Below are 18468 nucleotides of genomic sequence, written 5' to 3' on the forward strand. Positions count from 1 at the left end.
AAATGGGAAGGATTTGGATATCACATCTCTTGCTATAGGAAGGGTCTCAGTTTTTTATTAGAAACATTGAGATATCAGATCTCATGCTTTAGGAGGGGTTTCAGGATTGAAATGGGAAGGATTTGGATATCACATCTCTTGCTATAGGAAGGGTCTCAGTTTTGTATTAGAAACATTGAGATATCACATCTCATGGTATAGGAAGGGTGTCAGGATTGGAATGGGAAGGTGTTGAATATCACATCTCATCCAATAGGAAGGGTCTCAGGTTTGGAATGGTAAATAATTGGGTATCACATCTCATGTTATAGGAAGGATCTCAGGATTGGAATGGGAAGGATTTGGATATCACATCTCTTGCTATAGGAAGGGTTTTAGGATTGGAATGGGAAGGAGTTGGATATCCCTTCTCATGCTATAGGAAGGGTCTCAGGTTGGAATGGGAAGGAGTTGGATATCACATCTCATGTTATAGGAAGGGTCTCAGGATTGGAATGGGAAGGATTTGGATATCACATCTCTTGCTATTGGAAGGGTCTCAGGTTTTTTATTAGAAACATTGAGATATCACATCTCATGCTATAGGAGGGGTTTCAGGATTGGAATGGGAAGGATTTGGATATCACATCTCATGCTAAAGGAAGGGTCTCAGGTTTGGAAGGGGAAGGATTTGGATATCATATCTCATGTTATAGGACGTGTCCCAGGTTTGGTATTAGAAGCATTGAGATATCACATCTCATGGTATAGGAAGGGTGTCAGGATTGGAATGGGAAGGTGTTGGATATCACATCTCATCCAATAGGAAGGGTCTCAGGTTTGGAATGGGAAATAATTGGGTATCACATCTCATGTTATAGGAAGGATCTCAGGATTGGAATGGGAAGGATTTGGATATCACATCTCTTGCTATAGGAAGGGTCTCAGGATTAGAATGGGAAGGAGTTGGATATCCCTTCTCATACTATAGGAAGGGTCTCAGGTTGGAATGGGAAGGAGTTGGATATCACATCTCATGTTATAGGAAGGGTCTCAGGATTGGAATGGTAAGGATTTGGATATCACATCTCTTGCTATTGGAAGGGTCTCAGGTTTTTTATTAGAAACATTGAGATATCACATCTCATGCTATAGGAAGGGTTTCAGGATTAGAATGGGAAGGAGTTGGATATCACATCTCATGTTATAGGAAGGGTCTCAGGATTGGAATGGGAAGGATTTGGATATCACATCTCTTGCTATAGGAAGGGTCTCAGGTTTTTTATTAGAAACATTGAGATATCACATCTCATGCTAAAGGAAGGGTTTCAGGATTGGAATGGGAAGGATTTGGATATCATATCTCATGTCATAGGACGGGTCCCAGGTTTGGTATTAGAAGCATTGAGATATCACTTCTCATGCTATCAAAAGGATCTCAGGTTTAGTATTAGAAGCATTGAGATATCACATCTCATGCTATCAGAAGGGTCTCAGGATTGGAATGGGAAGGAGTTGGATATCACATCTCATGCTAAAGGGAGGGTCTCAGGTTTGGAAGGGGAAGGATTTGGATATCACATCTCATGTTATCGGAAGGATCTCAGGTTTGGTATTAGAAGCATTGAGATATCACATCTCATGCTATAGGAAGGGTCTCAGGATTGGAATGGGAAGGAGATGGATATCACATCTCATGCTAAAGGAAGGGTCTCATGTTTGGTAGAAGCATTGAGATATCACATCTCATGCTAAAGGAAGGGTCTCAGGATTGAAATGGGAAGGAGTTGGATATCACATCTCATGCCATAGGAAGGGTCTCAGGTTTGGTATAAGCACTGAAATATCACATCTCTGCTATCGGAAGGGTCTCAGGATTGGAATGGGAAGGTCTTAGATATCACATCTCATGCTATAGGGAGGGTCTCAGTTTTGATATTAGAAGCATTGATATATCACATCTCATGCTATCGGAAGGGTCTCAGGATTGGAATGGGAAGGAGCTGGATATCACATCTCATGCTAAAGGAAGGGTCTCAGGTTTGGAAGGGGAAGGATTTGGATATCACATCTCATGTTATAGGACGGGTCTCAGGTTTGGTATTAGAAGCATTAAGATATCACATCTCATGGTATAGGAAGGGTTTCAGGATTGGAATGGGAAGGAGTTGGATATCATATCTCATGCTATAGGAAGGGTCTCAGGAATGGAATGGGAAGGAGTTTGATATCAAATCTCATGCCATAGGAAGGGTCTCAGGTTTGGTATTAGAAGCATTGAGATATCACATCTCATGCTATAGGAAGTGTCTGAGGATTGGAATGGGAAGGAGTTGGATATCCCATCTCATGTTATAGGAAGGGTCTCAGGTTTGGTAGAAGCATTGAGATATCACATCTCATGCTATAGGAAGAGTCTCAGGATTGGAATGGAAAGGAGTTGGATATCACGTCTCATGCTATAGGGAGGGTCTCAAGTTTGATATTAGAAGCATTGAGATATCACATCTCATGCTATAGGAAGGGTCTCAGGATTGGAAAGGGAAGGAGTTGGATATCACATCTCATGCTATAGGAAGGGTCTCAGGTTTGGTATAAGCAGTGAGATATCACATCTCATGCTATAGGAAGGGCCTCAGGATTGGAATGGGAAGGAGTTGGATATCACATCTCATGTTATAGGAAGGATCTCAGGTTTGGTATTAGAAGCATTGAGACATCACATCTCATGCTATAGGAAGGGTCTCAGGTTGGAATGGGAAGGAGTTGGATATCACATCTCATGTTATAGGTAGGGTCTCAGGATTGAAATGGGAAGGATTTGGATATCACATCTCTTGCTATAGGAAGGGTCTCAGTTTTTTATTAGAAACATTGAGATATCACATCTCATGCTATAGGAGGGGTTTCAGGATTGGAAGGGGAAGGATTTGGATATCATATCTCATGTTATAGGACGGGTCCCAGGTTTGGTATTAGAAGCATTGAGATATCACATCTCATGGTATAGGAAGGGTGTCAGGATTGGAATGGGAAGGTGTTGGATATCACATCTCATCCAATAGGAAGGGTCTCAGGTTTGGAATGGGAAATAATTGGGTATCACATCTCATGTTATAGGAAGGATCTCAGGATTGGAATGGGAAGGATTTGGATATCACATCTCTTGCTATAGGAAGGGTCTCAGGATTGGAATGGGAAGGAGTTGGATATCCCTTCTCATGCTATAGGAAGGGTCTCAGGTTGGAATGGGAAGGAGTTGGATATCACATCTCATGTTATAGGAAGGTTCTCAGGATTGGAATGGGAAGGATTTGGATATCACATCTCTTGCTATTGGAAGGGTCTCAGGTTTTTTATTAGAAAAATTGAGATATCACATCTCATGCTATAGGAAGGGTTTCAGGATTGGAATGGGAAGGAGTTGGATATCACATCTCATGTTATAGGAAGGGTCTCAGGATTGGAATGGGAAGGATTTGGATATCACATCTCTTGCTATAGGAAGGGTCTCAGGTTTTTTATTAGAAACATTGAGATATCACATCTCATGCTAAAGGAAGGGTTTCAGGATTGGAATGGGAAGGATTTGGATATAATATCTCATGTTATAGGACGGGTCCCAGGTTTGGTATTAGAAGCATTGAGATATCACTTCTCATGCTATCGGAAGGATCTCAGGTTTAGTATTAGAAGCATTGAGATATCACATCTCATGCTATCAGAAGGGTCTCAGGATTGGAATGGGAAGGAGTTGGATATCACATCTCATGCTAAAGGGAGGGTCTCAGGTTGGAATGGGAAGGAGTTGGATATCACATCTCATGTTATAGGTAGGGTCTCAGGATTGAAATGGGAAGGATTTGGATATCACATCTCTTGCTATAGGAAGGGTCTCAGTTTTTTATTAGAAACATTGAGATATCAGATCTCATGCTTTAGGAGGGGTTTCAGGATTGAAATGGGAAGGATTTGGATATCACATCTCTTGCTATAGGAAGGGTCTCAGTTTTGTATTAGAAACATTGAGATATCACATCTCATGGTATAGGAAGGGTGTCAGGATTGGAATGGGAAGGATTTGGATATCACATCTCATGCTAAAGGAAGGGTCTCAGGTTTGGAAGGGGAAGGATTTGGATATCATATCTCATGTTATAGGACGGGTCCCAGGTTTGGTATTAGAAGCATTGAGATATCACATCTCATGGTATAGGAAGGGTGTCAGGATTGGAATGGGAAGGATTTGGATATCACATCTCATGCTAAAGGAAGGGTCTCAGGTTTGGAAGGGGAAGGATTTGGATATCATATCTCATGTTATAGGACGGGTCCCAGGTTTGGTATTAGAAGCATTGAGATATCACATCTCATGCTATAGGAAGGGTTTCAGGATTGGAATGGGAAGGAGTTGGATATCAAATCTCATGTTATAGGAAGGGTCTCAGGTTGGAATGGGAAGGAGTTGGATATCACATCTCATGCTATAGGTAGGGTCTCAGGATTGAAATGGGAAGGATTTGGATATCACATCTCTTGCTATAGGAAGGGTCTCAGTTTTTTATCAGAAACATTGAGATATCACATCTCATGCTATAGGAGGGGTTTCAGGATTGGAATGGGAAGGATTTGGATATCACATCTCATGCTAAAGGAAGGGTCTCAGGTTTGGAAGGGGAAGGATTTGGATATCATATCTCATGTTATAGGACGGGTCCCAGGTTTGGTATTAGAAGCATTGAGATATCACATCTCATGGTATAGGAAGGGTGTCAGGATTTGAATGGGAAGGTGTTGGATATCACATCTCATCCAATAGGAAGGGTCTCAGGTTTGGAATGGGAAATAATTGGGTATCACATCTCATGTTATAGGAAGGATCTCAGGATTGGAATGGGAAGGATTTGGATATCACATCTCTTGCTATAGGAAGGGTCTCAGGATTGGAATGGGAAGGAGTTGGATATCCCTTCTCATGCTATAGGAAACGTCTCAGGTTGGAATGGGAAGGAGTTGGATATCACATCTCATGTTATAGGAAGGGTCTCAGGATTGGAATGGGAAGGATTTGGATAGCACATCTCTTGCTATTGGAAGGGTCTCAGGTTTTTTATTAGAAACATTGAGATATCACATCTCATGCTATAGGAAGGGTTTCAGGATTGGAATGGGAAGGAGTTGGATATCACATCTCATGTTATAGGAAGGGTCTCAGGTTGGAATGGGAAGGAGTTGGATATCACATCTCATGTTATAGGTAGGGTCTCAGGATTGAAATGGGAAGGATTTGGATATCACATCTCTTGCTATAGGAAGGGTCTCCGTTTTTTATTAGAAACATTGAGATATCACATCTCATGCTATAGGAGGGGTTTCAGGATTGGAATGGGAAGGATTTGGATATCACATCTCATGCTAAAGGAAGGGTCTCAGGTTTGGAAGGGGAAGGATTTGGATATCATATCTCATGTTATAGGACGAGTCCCAGGTTTGGTATTAGACGCATTGAGATATCACATCTCATGGTATAGGAAGGGTGTCAGGATTGGAATGGGAAGGTGTTGGATATCACATCTCATCCAATAGGAAGGGTCTCAGGTTTGGAATGGGAAATAATTGGGTATCACATCTCATGTTATAGGAAGCATCTCAGGATTGGAATGGGAAGGATTTGGATATCACATCTCTTGCTATAGGAAGGGTCTCAGGATTGGAATGGGAAGGAGTTGGATATCCCTTCTCATGCTATAGGAACGGTCTCAGGTTGGAATGGGAAGGAGTTGGATATCACATCTCTTGCTATAGGAAGGGTCTCAGTTTTTTATTAGAAACATTGAGATATCACATCTCATGCTATAGGAGGGGTTTCAGGATTGGAATGGGAAGGATTTGGATATCACATCTCATGCTAAAGGAAGGGTCTCAGGTTTGGAAGGGGAAGGATTTGGATATCATATCTCATGTTATAGGACGGGTCCCAGGTTTGGTATTAGAAGCATTGAGATATCACATCTCATGGTATAGGAAGGGTGTCAGGATTGGAATGGGAAGGTGTTGGATATCACATCTCATCCAATAGGAAGGGTCTCAGGTTTGGAATGGGAAATAATTGGGTATCACATCTCATGTTATAGGAAGGATCTCAGGATTGGAATGGGAAGGATTTGGATATCACATCTCTTGCTATAGGAAGGGTCTCAGGATTGGAATGGGAAGGAGTTGGATATCCCTTCTCATGCTATAGGAAACGTCTCAGGTTGGAATGGGAAGGAGTTGGATATCACATCTCATGTTATAGGAAGGGTCTCAGGATTGGAATGGGAAGGATTTGGATAGCACATCTCTTGCTATTGGAAGGGTCTCAGGTTTTTTATTAGAAACATTGAGATATCACATCTCATGCTATAGGAAGGGTTTCAGGATTGGAATGGGAAGGAGTTGGATATCACATCTCATGTTATAGGAAGGGTCTCAGGTTGGAATGGGAAGGAGTTGGATATCACATCTCATGTTATAGGTAGGGTCTCAGGATTGAAATGGGAAGGATTTGGATATCACATCTCTTGCTATAGGAAGGGTCTCAGTTTTTTATTAGAAACATTGAGATATCACATCTCATGCTATAGGAGGGGTTTCAGGATTGGAATGGGAAGGATTTGGATATCACATCTCATGCTAAAGGAAGGGTCTCAGGTTTGGAAGGGGAAGGATTTGGATATCATATCTCATGTTATAGGACGAGTCCCAGGTTTGGTATTAGACGCATTGAGATATCACATCTCATGGTATAGGAAGGGTGTCAGGATTGGAATGGGAAGGTGTTGGATATCACATCTCATCCAATAGGAAGGGTCTCAGGTTTGGAATGGGAAATAATTGGGTATCACATCTCATGTTATAGGAAGCATCTCAGGATTGGAATGGGAAGGATTTGGATATCACATCTCTTGCTATAGGAAGGGTCTCAGGATTGGAATGGGAAGGAGTTGGATATCCCTTGTCATGCTATAGGAACGGTCTCAGGTTTTTTATTAGAAACATTGAGATATCACATCTCATGCTAAAGGAAGGGTTTCAGGATTGGAATGGGAAGGATTTGGATATCATATCTCATGTTATAGGACGGGTCCCAGGTTTGGTATTAGAAGCATTGAGATATCACTTCTCATGCTATCGGAAGGATCTCAGGTTTAGTATTAGAAGCATTGAGATATCACATCTCATGCTATCAGAAGGGTCTCAGGATTGGAATGGGAAGGAGTTGGATATCACATCTCATGCTAAAGGGAGGGTCTCGGGTTTGGAAGGGGAAGGATTTGGATATCACATCTCATGTTATCGGAAGGATCTCAGGTTTGGTATTAGAAGCATTGAGATATCACATCTCATGCTATAGGAAGGGTCTCAGGATTGGAATGGGAAGGAGATGGATATCACATCTCATGCTAAAGGAAGGGTCTCATGTTTGGTAGAAACATTGAGATATCACATCTCATGCTATAGGAAGGGTCTCAGGATTGAAATGGGAAGGAGTTGGATATCACATCTCATGCCATAGGAAGGGTCTCAGGTTTAGTATAAGCATTGAGATATCACATCTCTGCTATCGGAAGGGTCTCAGGATTGGAATGGGAAGGACTTAGATATCACATCTCATGCTATAGGGAGGGTTTCAGTTTTGATATTAGAAGCATTGAGATATCACATCTCATGCTATCGGAAGGGTCTCAGGATTGGAATGGGAAGGAGCTGGATATCAGATCTCTTGCTATAGGAAGGGTCTCAGGTTTTTTATTAGAAACATTGAGATATCACATCTCATGCTAAAGGAAGGGTTTCAGGATTGGAATGGGAAGGATTTGGATATAATATCTCATGTTATAGGACGGGTCCCAGGTTTGGTATTAGAAGCATTGAGACATCACTTCTTATGCTATCGGAAGGGTCTCAGGATTGGAATGGGAAGGAGTTGGATATCACATCTCATGCTAAAGGGAGGGTCTCAGGTTTGGAAGGGGAAGGATTTGGATATCACATCTCATGTTATCGGAAGGATCTCAGGTTTGGTATTAGAAGCATTGAGATATCACATCTCATGCTATAGGAAGGGTCTCAGGATTAGAATGGGAAGGAGATGGATATCACATCTCATGCTAAAGGAAGGGTCTCATGTTTGGTAGAAGCATTGAGATATCACCACATCCCATGCTATAGGAAGGGTCTCAGGTTTGGAACGGGAAGGAGTTGGATATCACATCTCATGTTATAGGAAGAGTCTCAGGTTTGGTATAAGCATTGAGATATCACATCTCTGCTATCGGAGGTGTCTCAGGATTGGGATGGGAAGGAATTGGATATCACATCTCATGCTATAGGAAGGGTATCAGTTTTGGAACATGAAGGATTTGGATATCACATCTCATGTTATTGGACCGGTCTCAGGTTTGGTATTAGAAGCATTGAGATATCAAATCTCATGGTATAGGACGGGAGTTTGATATCACATCTCATGCCATGGTATGGGTCTCAGGTTTTGTAGAAGCATTGGCATATCACATCTCATGGTATAGGAAGGGTGTCAGGATTGGAATGGGAAGGTGTTGGATATCACATCTCATCCAATAGGAAGGGTCTCAGGTTTGGAATGGGAAATAATTGGGTATCACATCTCATGTTATAGGAAGCATCTCAGGATTGGAATGGGAAGGATTTGGATATCACATCTCTTGCTATAGGAAGGGTCTCAGGATTGGAATGGGAAGGAGTTGGATATCCCTTCTCATGCTATAGGAACGGTCTCAGGTTGGAATGGGAAGGAGTTGGATATCACATCTCTTGCTATAGGAAGGGTCTCAGTTTTTTATTAGAAACATTGAGATATCACATCTCATGCTATAGGAGGGGTTTCAGGATTGGAATGGGAAGGATTTGGATATCACATCTCATGCTAAAGGAAGGGTCTCAGGTTTGGAAGGGGAAGGATTTGGATATCATATCTCATGTTATAGGACGGGTCCCAGGTTTGGTATTAGAAGCATTGAGATATCACATCTCATGGTATAGGAAGGGTGTCAGGATTGGAATGGGAAGGTGTTGGATATCACATCTCATCCAATAGGAAGGGTCTCAGGTTTGGAATGGGAAATAATTGGGTATCACATCTCATGTTATAGGAAGGATCTCAGGATTGGAATGGGAAGGATTTGGATATCACATCTCTTGCTATAGGAAGGGTCTCAGGATTGGAATGGGAAGGAGTTGGATATCCCTTCTCATGCTATAGGAAACGTCTCAGGTTGGAATGGGAAGGAGTTGGATATCACATCTCATGTTATAGGAAGGGTCTCAGGATTGGAATGGGAAGGATTTGGATAGCACATCTCTTGCTATTGGAAGGGTCTCAGGTTTTTTATTAGAAACATTGAGATATCACATCTCATGCTATAGGAAGGGTTTCAGGATTGGAATGGGAAGGAGTTGGATATCACATCTCATGTTATAGGAAGGGTCTCAGGTTGGAATGGGAAGGAGTTGGATATCACATCTCATGTTATAGGTAGGGTCTCAGGATTGAAATGGGAAGGATTTGGATATCACATCTCTTGCTATAGGAAGGGTCTCAGTTTTTTATTAGAAACATTGAGATATCACATCTCATGCTATAGGAGGGGTTTCAGGATTGGAATGGGAAGGATTTGGATATCACATCTCATGCTAAAGGAAGGGTCTCAGGTTTGGAAGGGGAAGGATTTGGATATCATATCTCATGTTATAGGACGAGTCCCAGGTTTGGTATTAGACGCATTGAGATATCACATCTCATGGTATAGGAAGGGTGTCAGGATTGGAATGGGAAGGTGTTGGATATCACATCTCATCCAATAGGAAGGGTCTCAGGTTTGGAATGGGAAATAATTGGGTATCACATCTCATGTTATAGGAAGCATCTCAGGATTGGAATGGGAAGGATTTGGATATCACATCTCTTGCTATAGGAAGGGTCTCAGGATTGGAATGGGAAGGAGTTGGATATCCCTTGTCATGCTATAGGAACGGTCTCAGGTTTTTTATTAGAAACATTGAGATATCACATCTCATGCTAAAGGAAGGGTTTCAGGATTGGAATGGGAAGGATTTGGATATCATATCTCATGTTATAGGACGGGTCCCAGGTTTGGTATTAGAAGCATTGAGATATCACTTCTCATGCTATCGGAAGGATCTCAGGTTTAGTATTAGAAGCATTGAGATATCACATCTCATGCTATCAGAAGGGTCTCAGGATTGGAATGGGAAGGAGTTGGATATCACATCTCATGCTAAAGGGAGGGTCTCGGGTTTGGAAGGGGAAGGATTTGGATATCACATCTCATGTTATCGGAAGGATCTCAGGTTTGGTATTAGAAGCATTGAGATATCACATCTCATGCTATAGGAAGGGTCTCAGGATTGGAATGGGAAGGAGATGGATATCACATCTCATGCTAAAGGAAGGGTCTCATGTTTGGTAGAAACATTGAGATATCACATCTCATGCTATAGGAAGGGTCTCAGGATTGAAATGGGAAGGAGTTGGATATCACATCTCATGCCATAGGAAGGGTCTCAGGTTTAGTATAAGCATTGAGATATCACATCTCTGCTATCGGAAGGGTCTCAGGATTGGAATGGGAAGGACTTAGATATCACATCTCATGCTATAGGGAGGGTTTCAGTTTTGATATTAGAAGCATTGAGATATCACATCTCATGCTATCGGAAGGGTCTCAGGATTGGAATGGGAAGGAGCTGGATATCAGATCTCTTGCTATAGGAAGGGTCTCAGGTTTTTTATTAGAAACATTGAGATATCACATCTCATGCTAAAGGAAGGGTTTCAGGATTGGAATGGGAAGGATTTGGATATAATATCTCATGTTATAGGACGGGTCCCAGGTTTGGTATTAGAAGCATTGAGACATCACTTCTTATGCTATCGGAAGGATCTCAGGTTTAGTATTAGAAGAATTGAGATATCACATCTCATGCTATCAGAAGGGTCTCAGGATTGGAATGGGAAGGAGTTGGATATCACATCTCATGCTAAAGGGAGGGTCTCAGGTTTGGAAGGGGAAGGATTTGGATATCACATCTCATGTTATCGGAAGGATCTCAGGTTTGGTATTAGAAGCATTGAGATATCACATCTCATGCTATAGGAAGGGTCTCAGGATTAGAATGGGAAGGAGATGGATATCACATCTCATGCTAAAGGAAGGGTCTCATGTTTGGTAGAAGCATTGAGATATCACCACATCCCATGCTATAGGAAGGGTCTCAGGTTTGGAACGGGAAGGAGTTGGATATCACATCTCATGTTATAGGAAGAGTCTCAGGTTTGGTATAAGCATTGAGATATCACATCTCTGCTATCGGAGGTGTCTCAGGATTGGGATGGGAAGGAATTGGATATCACATCTCATGCTATAGGAAGGGTATCAGTTTTGGAACATGAAGGATTTGGATATCACATCTCATGTTATTGGACCGGTCTCAGGTTTGGTATTAGAAGCATTGAGATATCAAATCTCATGGTATAGGACGGGAGTTTGATATCACATCTCATGCCATGGTATGGGTCTCAGGTTTTGTAGAAGCATTGGCATATCACATCTCATGCTATCGGAAGGGTATCAGGATTGGATTTGGAAGGAGTTGGATATCCCATCTCATGCTATAGGAAGGGTCTCAGGATTGGAATGGGAAGGACTTGGATATCACATCTCATGCTGTAGGAAGGCTCTCAGGTTTGGAAAGGGAAGGAGTTGGATATCACATTTCATGTTAGAGGTAGGATCTCAGGTTTGGTATTAGAGACATTGAGATATCACACCTCATGCTATCAGAAGTGTTAGGAAAGATTTCGTAATTGTAGGTAATTTTCCTTCCATGTGGCAACCCCTAAACTTTTTGCTGTTGTTTTTCACCTTGTTCTTGACTTTGCCAGAGAAGTGCAGCCTTCTGCTGCACTCCTCTGGGCTTTCGCTCCTTTTCTCATGGGGAAACTGACATGCCCTTAAGACAGTCAGTACCGGGGAACGCTGTTTCCCGTAGTTTCTTTTATCATGTTGCGGCTTTAGTGCAACATGACACAAGAGGGCACTGTAAGCTAAGTTACAGCTCTCTTGGGTCTCTAGCCTTCTACGGGCCCTAGATACTCGTTTAGGATTGTATCTGATCGGTGCAAGTAATTCAGGGACGGGAATGGTGGCAGCGATCGTTTTCTTGTGTTTTGAGCTCCTTTTGGCGTTCTAAGCGCATTTCTCGCGCTTAACCCAAAATGGTGGCCTGGCTCCCAAAATGGCCAGACCACGAGGCTCCTTTGTCCTGTCCGCTGACCGTCTTGCTCCCTTCACCTTTCCCAGGTCGAGCCGACCCGGGGCCTTCCTTATTTGGGCATGTACTTTCCCGCGAAACACGGATGCTTTTGCGGGCTTCTACATGTCGTGTGTGTGCCTCCAGGATGTGGGCTGGGATGTCTGGTCCCAATACACATCCTGGGTGCCAGAGAGTCTAGGGTGGTGTGAATGCCTGGGACCACCGTGGTCCGTGATTGGTCCACGAATGGTGTGAGTGTTGATGAGCGGATCTCCCATCGGGTCCCCTCCGTTTTGGCGCGAAGGGAACCGTGGATAAGAGGGGGCTGGAAACACCACTACCATGTCGATCTCCTGAGTTCTCACGAACGAAGGAATACAGGAGCCAAGTATCCTGCAACCAAGAGGCTGGACCGAGGAATCACTGGTGACCCGCTGAAGGACTCCTCCTTTGCACTGCTGTCGTCCTGTGAAACCCTTTCCTCCTTTGATCGAACCAGAAGGCCTGTACTGGTGCTTCGACCTTTGGAATAGCAGGAACAGCTATTCTCGGCAACTTCATCATCTCCTGCCAGTAAGCCTTCGGAAGCGTCTCTGGGCCATCCAGTTGACTGACCAGTTTACTCCACTCTTCGCAGGGCTCGGACTTCCATCTAGTTAGGTGCCTCTGAAGGCGAACTGAGTCTAAGCATTATATCGCACTGCCTGTTTTCCTTCCCTTTTAGGTGGACTACACATTTCGTGCCTATAACGCTTGCGACTGTCGTATTTGTATATATATTGTGTGGATATGGTATGTGTTGGTTTAATATTGTGATATTGTGATTTTCTCGCTACGGTCATTGTTTTAAAGGCCTTAAAATAAATGTGTATATATTTTTTATATAACAACTGTTTGGAGTAGTTTGTAAGTGATCTTGCTTTGTGGGCTCATTACGAGCTTTCAGTCACCCTCACCCCTCTTGAGACCTAGTCTTGCCCGCCGCGATCGCTACCTTGATTGGTCTGGCTCGTCCAGAGGTTACCCTGTTCCAAGTAACTAGGTTGGCCTTCTGAACTTCTGCGCCACCAGGACAGAGTTCAGAAATCCGTCTTAACAAATTGGTGTACAGCGGTGGGATACGACTGGAGGTATCCGGTGTTGCGCACGGGCTAGGGCATTTCGGGTTATTCCAAACAGTACACGTAGTGAATTGTTATAGTATAACTTTAAAAAGGCCATAGTCCTATCACACAGTATGGAAACAAGTACGTTGTTAACTTTAAATGCTTCCAAATCAGAAACGCTGAAAAAGATGTGTGCGGAGAGAGGTGTTTCCTCTCAAGGCACGAAATTGGAAATGATCCAAAGAATCGTGGCGTGGCAAGAAGCGCAGCTTGATGCTATTACTTCTGAGGACAGTGCGGAAGGTGGTGGGGCTGCTCTCACTGGCAGAACCGACGGTTCTGCCGCCGCACTGTTCCACCGCGACCACGAGGACAGGGAGGACGAGATGTCTAATGTTTCCTCTGCCAGTGCTGATGGGGAGGCTAGGCTTGAATTCAAGAAGCAAGAGCTGCGGTTTAGGCAGCAGGAGCTTGAATTCAGCATAGCCAAACTGAAAATCGAACAGGCAGAAAAACAAAAAGACAGGGATCACCAGTTGGAACTGGCCAAGCTTCAGGTTGCAAATGGGTCCACGGGTCCTGGACATGGGTCTGGGGCCTCCTCTCATCCACGGTTTCCAAAAGATCTGCTCAGTGTGTATGAGGAACGGAATGACATTATGGACTGGCTGAATGCGTTTGAGTATGCATGCGAAGTTCAGAAAGTTGACAATGCTGACAGGATTGCATGGTTGCTCAGTAGACTGCCCCATTCTGGCTGTAGTGCCATTATGGAGATGTCGAAGGCTGAGCGAGCTGATTTCGCAATGTTGAAGCAGACTCTCATTTTAAAGTTTGGGAAGACTCCGGCCCAATATTTAAAGCGTTTTCGAGAGTATAAGAAAAAGGAAGGTGGTACTTGGGTATCTTATGTCACTGAATCTTTGAAAAACTTAACTGGCTGGGTCGAAGGCTATAAGGTTTCTACCTTCGCCGGCATGATAAATCTTGTCATGCTGGAACACATTTTTGCTTCTTCTTCCCCGGAGCTTAAGCAGCACTTGGCCGATTCGAAGGAGATAGATCCTAAGAAGCTGGCCATGGCCGCCGACTTATGGGTGTCACATCGAGTGTCCCATAAGGACAAAACTCATCCTGGTAAGCAGGAGGAAGGGAAAAAGTCCAAAGATATGGAGGGTGGAGAATCTGCTAAATCTTCTTCCCAAAAGGGCCACAAAAAGAAAAACAAGGGTAAGACACAAGAGAACTCACAGGGTAGTGGAGGTCCGCCTCCGAAACAGAACTCTGGTTACAATAAGCCTCCCTATGTAAACATACCCATTGGATCTTGTTTTGCTTGTGGAGCAACTGACCATGTGAAGGGGGATCCCCGTTGTAAGGTTAGACCTTTGGGGGTCCACTCCGCTAATCTGGCCTTCTCCTCCTACGAGGAAGAAGAGATTACAGGAGCATCCTTCTCCTCAGACTCATTTCCCAGCGGAATAGAGGCTGAGGTAGTTTTAGTGTCCCTGGGTTCCTGGGAGCCTAAAGTCGCAGAGGCGTATGCTAGGATTCCGGATAATACCAAGCACTACTTTAAAGACAGTGTGCTGATCAATGGAGTAGACACTCCAGCTCTTAGGGATAGTGGGTGCAGTCGCACTGTAGTGGATTCTACCTTGGTAGACTCAGAGGAAGTTGCCAGAGCTACTCTGATGCCCACTAAGTTGGCTGACGGCCCCCTCCGCATGTTTCCCGTGATCCCTGTTAATCTTACTTTAAATGGTACAGCAGTCAGGATTCCAGTGAGCATTCAGAGAAACGTCCCGGGAAAGGTCTTGTTAGGTAATGATCTCAGAGCTTTAGGGCTCATAGGAGACACTGCCGAACGACCCTACACACGGTCTCAAGCACGGGCAGCATTGGCCAAGCCCAATACGCCGCCCCAGCCGAAGGGGAAACCCAAGGCGAAAGGAGTCAACAAGTCACGACGAGGGAAAGAAAATATTCCCCCAAGCTCGCCTACCACTGCGGTGGAGGAAGTTGGTCGATCGCCCGGGCCTGACGAGTAAGTGGCGATGCCTGAAGTATTCGACCCCAACGATCATCCTGAACTAAACGACTTGTTAGTTGAAGGAGGTCCTGATAGGGACGAATTCAGTAAAGGCCAACGTGAGTGCCCATCTCTGGAAGGCCTAAGGAGACAGGCCTGCTCCCAGCTTGAGGGTGAACCTCATGGGACGCATAGGATTTATTGGGAAGGTGGACTCCTGTATAGTGAGCCCACAGAGTCTACAGAAGGAGACCATAGGAGGTTGGTGGTTCCCCTTGCTGTTAGGCCCTTCCTCCTGCAGTTGGCGCATGAAGTTCCCCTTGCTGGTCACCTTGGTATGAAGAGGACCAAGCAAAGGTTATCCATGCACTTCTACTGGCCCAAGATGGGGGTGCAAGTAGAAAGTCACTGCAGGAGTTGTGCCTCCTGCCAGTTGTCTGGTAAGGTTGGCGCGACAATCCAAGCTCCGTTGGTACCGCTCCCAGTTGTGGGGGTACCATTTGAAAGGGTAGGGATCGACATCGTTGGTCCCCTTGACCCGCAAACATCCTCGGGCAATAGGTTTATCCTGGTGCTGGTCGACCATGCAACCAGGTATCCTGAGGCCATCCCATTAAAAACTGTAACTGCCAAGTCAGTTGCAAAAGCTTTACTCGGCATATTTACTAGGGTTGGCTTCCCTAAAGAAGTTGTGTCAGATCGTGGCAGCAACTTTATGTCGAAGTATATGCAGGCTATGTGGAAAGAATGTGGGGTCACCTACAAGTTCTCTTCTGCATACCACCCCCAGACCAATGGTCTGGTGGAACGCTTCAACAGAACGTTAAAGAGCATGATTGGGGCTCTGGAGGAGCCCCAGAGAAGAAAATGGGATCTTCTTTTACCATGTTTGCTGTTTGCCTACCGAGAGGTACCACAGGAGGGTGTTGGCTTCAGCCCCTTCGAACTTCTGTTCGGTCATCCCGTACGGGGACCCTTAGCCATCGTCAAAGAGGGATGGGAGATGCCCACTCCCCCTGTTACTACCAATGTAGTTGATTATGTGCTGGGGCTCAGAAAACAGATGGTACTTCTGATGGGCTTGGCTAGTGATAAGTTGAAGGCAGGGCAAGCGCTGGTGAAACATTGGTACGACCAGAAAGCTTCCCTCATCAACTTTACACCTGGTCAGCAAGTCCTGATCATGAATCCTATAAGGCCTCGAGCTTTACAGGACAAATGGTCAGGCCCTTACACAGTGGTGGAGCCCCTGGGTGAGGTGAACTATTTAGTGGACCTTGGAAGGCCTGGACAGGCTCCAAAAGTGTTCCACGTGAATAGGCTGAAGGCTTTCGTCCCAAGAGTCGAAATCGCAGCACTGCTACTGGCTTCAGACGTTGAGGAAGAGGAGTCTGAACCTCTCCCCGACCTGTTCCAAGGCGGTCCTTCAGATAGCTCCTTTGAGGGTGTCCGTGTGGCCCCTCACCTGACTTCTGATCAGCAGGCTGAGGTGAAAAGTTTGCTTCGGCAGTTTTCCCCCCTGTTTTCACAGTCGCCTGGTTTGACACCTTGGTGCAAACATAACATTGACACAGGAGACAGTGTACCTACCAAAAGTAGGGGATACAGGATGTCGGATAAAGTACGGTCTTATATTAAGACCGAGGTCAACAAAATGTTAGACCTTGGGGTGATTGAACCCTCTAGTAGTCCTTGGTCCAGCCCTGTGGTTTTGGTTCCAAAGGCAGGCACTTCTGAATTGAGGTTCTGCGTGGACTACAGGGCTCTGAATGCTGTCACCAAGACAGATGCACACCCCTTGCCTCGAACAGATGAGCTGGTGGATACTTTGGGTGCCTCCAAGTACCTCAGCACGTTTGACCTTACTGCTGGCTATTGGCAAATAGCGTTAGCAGAACATGCTAAGGAGAAGACAGCATTTTCTACTCCAGACGGCCTTTACCAATTCCGGGTAATGCCGTTCGGGTTGAAGAATGCACCTGCCACTTTCCAGAGGCTTGTGAATCATGTGTTGAATGGGTTGGACGAATTCTGTCTTGCATATCTGGACGATATAGCAGTTTTCAGTGCCACCTGGGAAGACCATGTGAAACACCTCGGGATTGTGCTCCAGGCTCTTCAGAAAGCCCACTTGACCATAAAGGCTAGTAAATGCCAGATTGGACAAGGCTCAGTGGTTTACCTTGGACATGAAGTAGGTGGAGGGAGGATACATCCTCTACCCAGTAAAGTACAAGCAGTACAAGACTGGCCTACCCCCACTACGCAAACCCAAGTGAGGGCCTTCTTAGGACTCACGGGGTATTATCGGAATTTTATGGCAGACTATGGCACCATAGCTGCTCCTCTGACTGCTCTCACAACTCCGAAGAAACCCAAGAAGGTAACTTGGACCGACGAGTGTGAGAAGGCCTTCAATGGCTCAAAAGACTCCTTGTGCCAGGCCCCTGTCCTCAGGGCCCCGGATTATCAAAGAACTTTTATCGTGCAGACGGACGCCTCTGACACTGGGATAGGAGCTGTACTATCACAAGTAGATGAGAAGGGTAAGGAACACCCTATCGGTTTTATTAGTCGCCAGCTTAAGGACAGAGAGCTCAGATGGTCCACGGTAGAGAAAGAATGTTTCTCTGTTGTGTGGGCCCTAAGGAAGCTGAGGCCCTACCTCTATGGGACCCACTTCACTGTGCAAACTGACCGTAAGCCGTTAAAGTGGCTAATGAACATGAAGGGGGAGAATCCAAAGTTGCTTAGGTGGTCCATAAGTCTACAAGGCTTCGACTTCACTATTGAGCATAGGCCAGGTGTACAACATGGCAATGCTGATGGGTTGTCCAGAATGTTTAACCGACCTGAACATGAGACTCATCCAGGGGTGGATTAGTTCCCCCTGTCCATAGTCTGGGAGGGGCGAGTGTTAGGAAAGATTTCGTTATTGTAGGGAATTTTCCTTCCATGTGGCAACCCCTAAACTTTTTGCTATTGTTTTTAACC

Source organism: Ambystoma mexicanum, chromosome 4q (genome assembly GCF_040938575.1).
Source record: "Ambystoma mexicanum isolate Mex_15411 chromosome 4q, UKY_AmexF1_1, whole genome shotgun sequence".
Taxonomy (NCBI): domain Eukaryota; kingdom Metazoa; phylum Chordata; class Amphibia; order Caudata; family Ambystomatidae; genus Ambystoma; species Ambystoma mexicanum.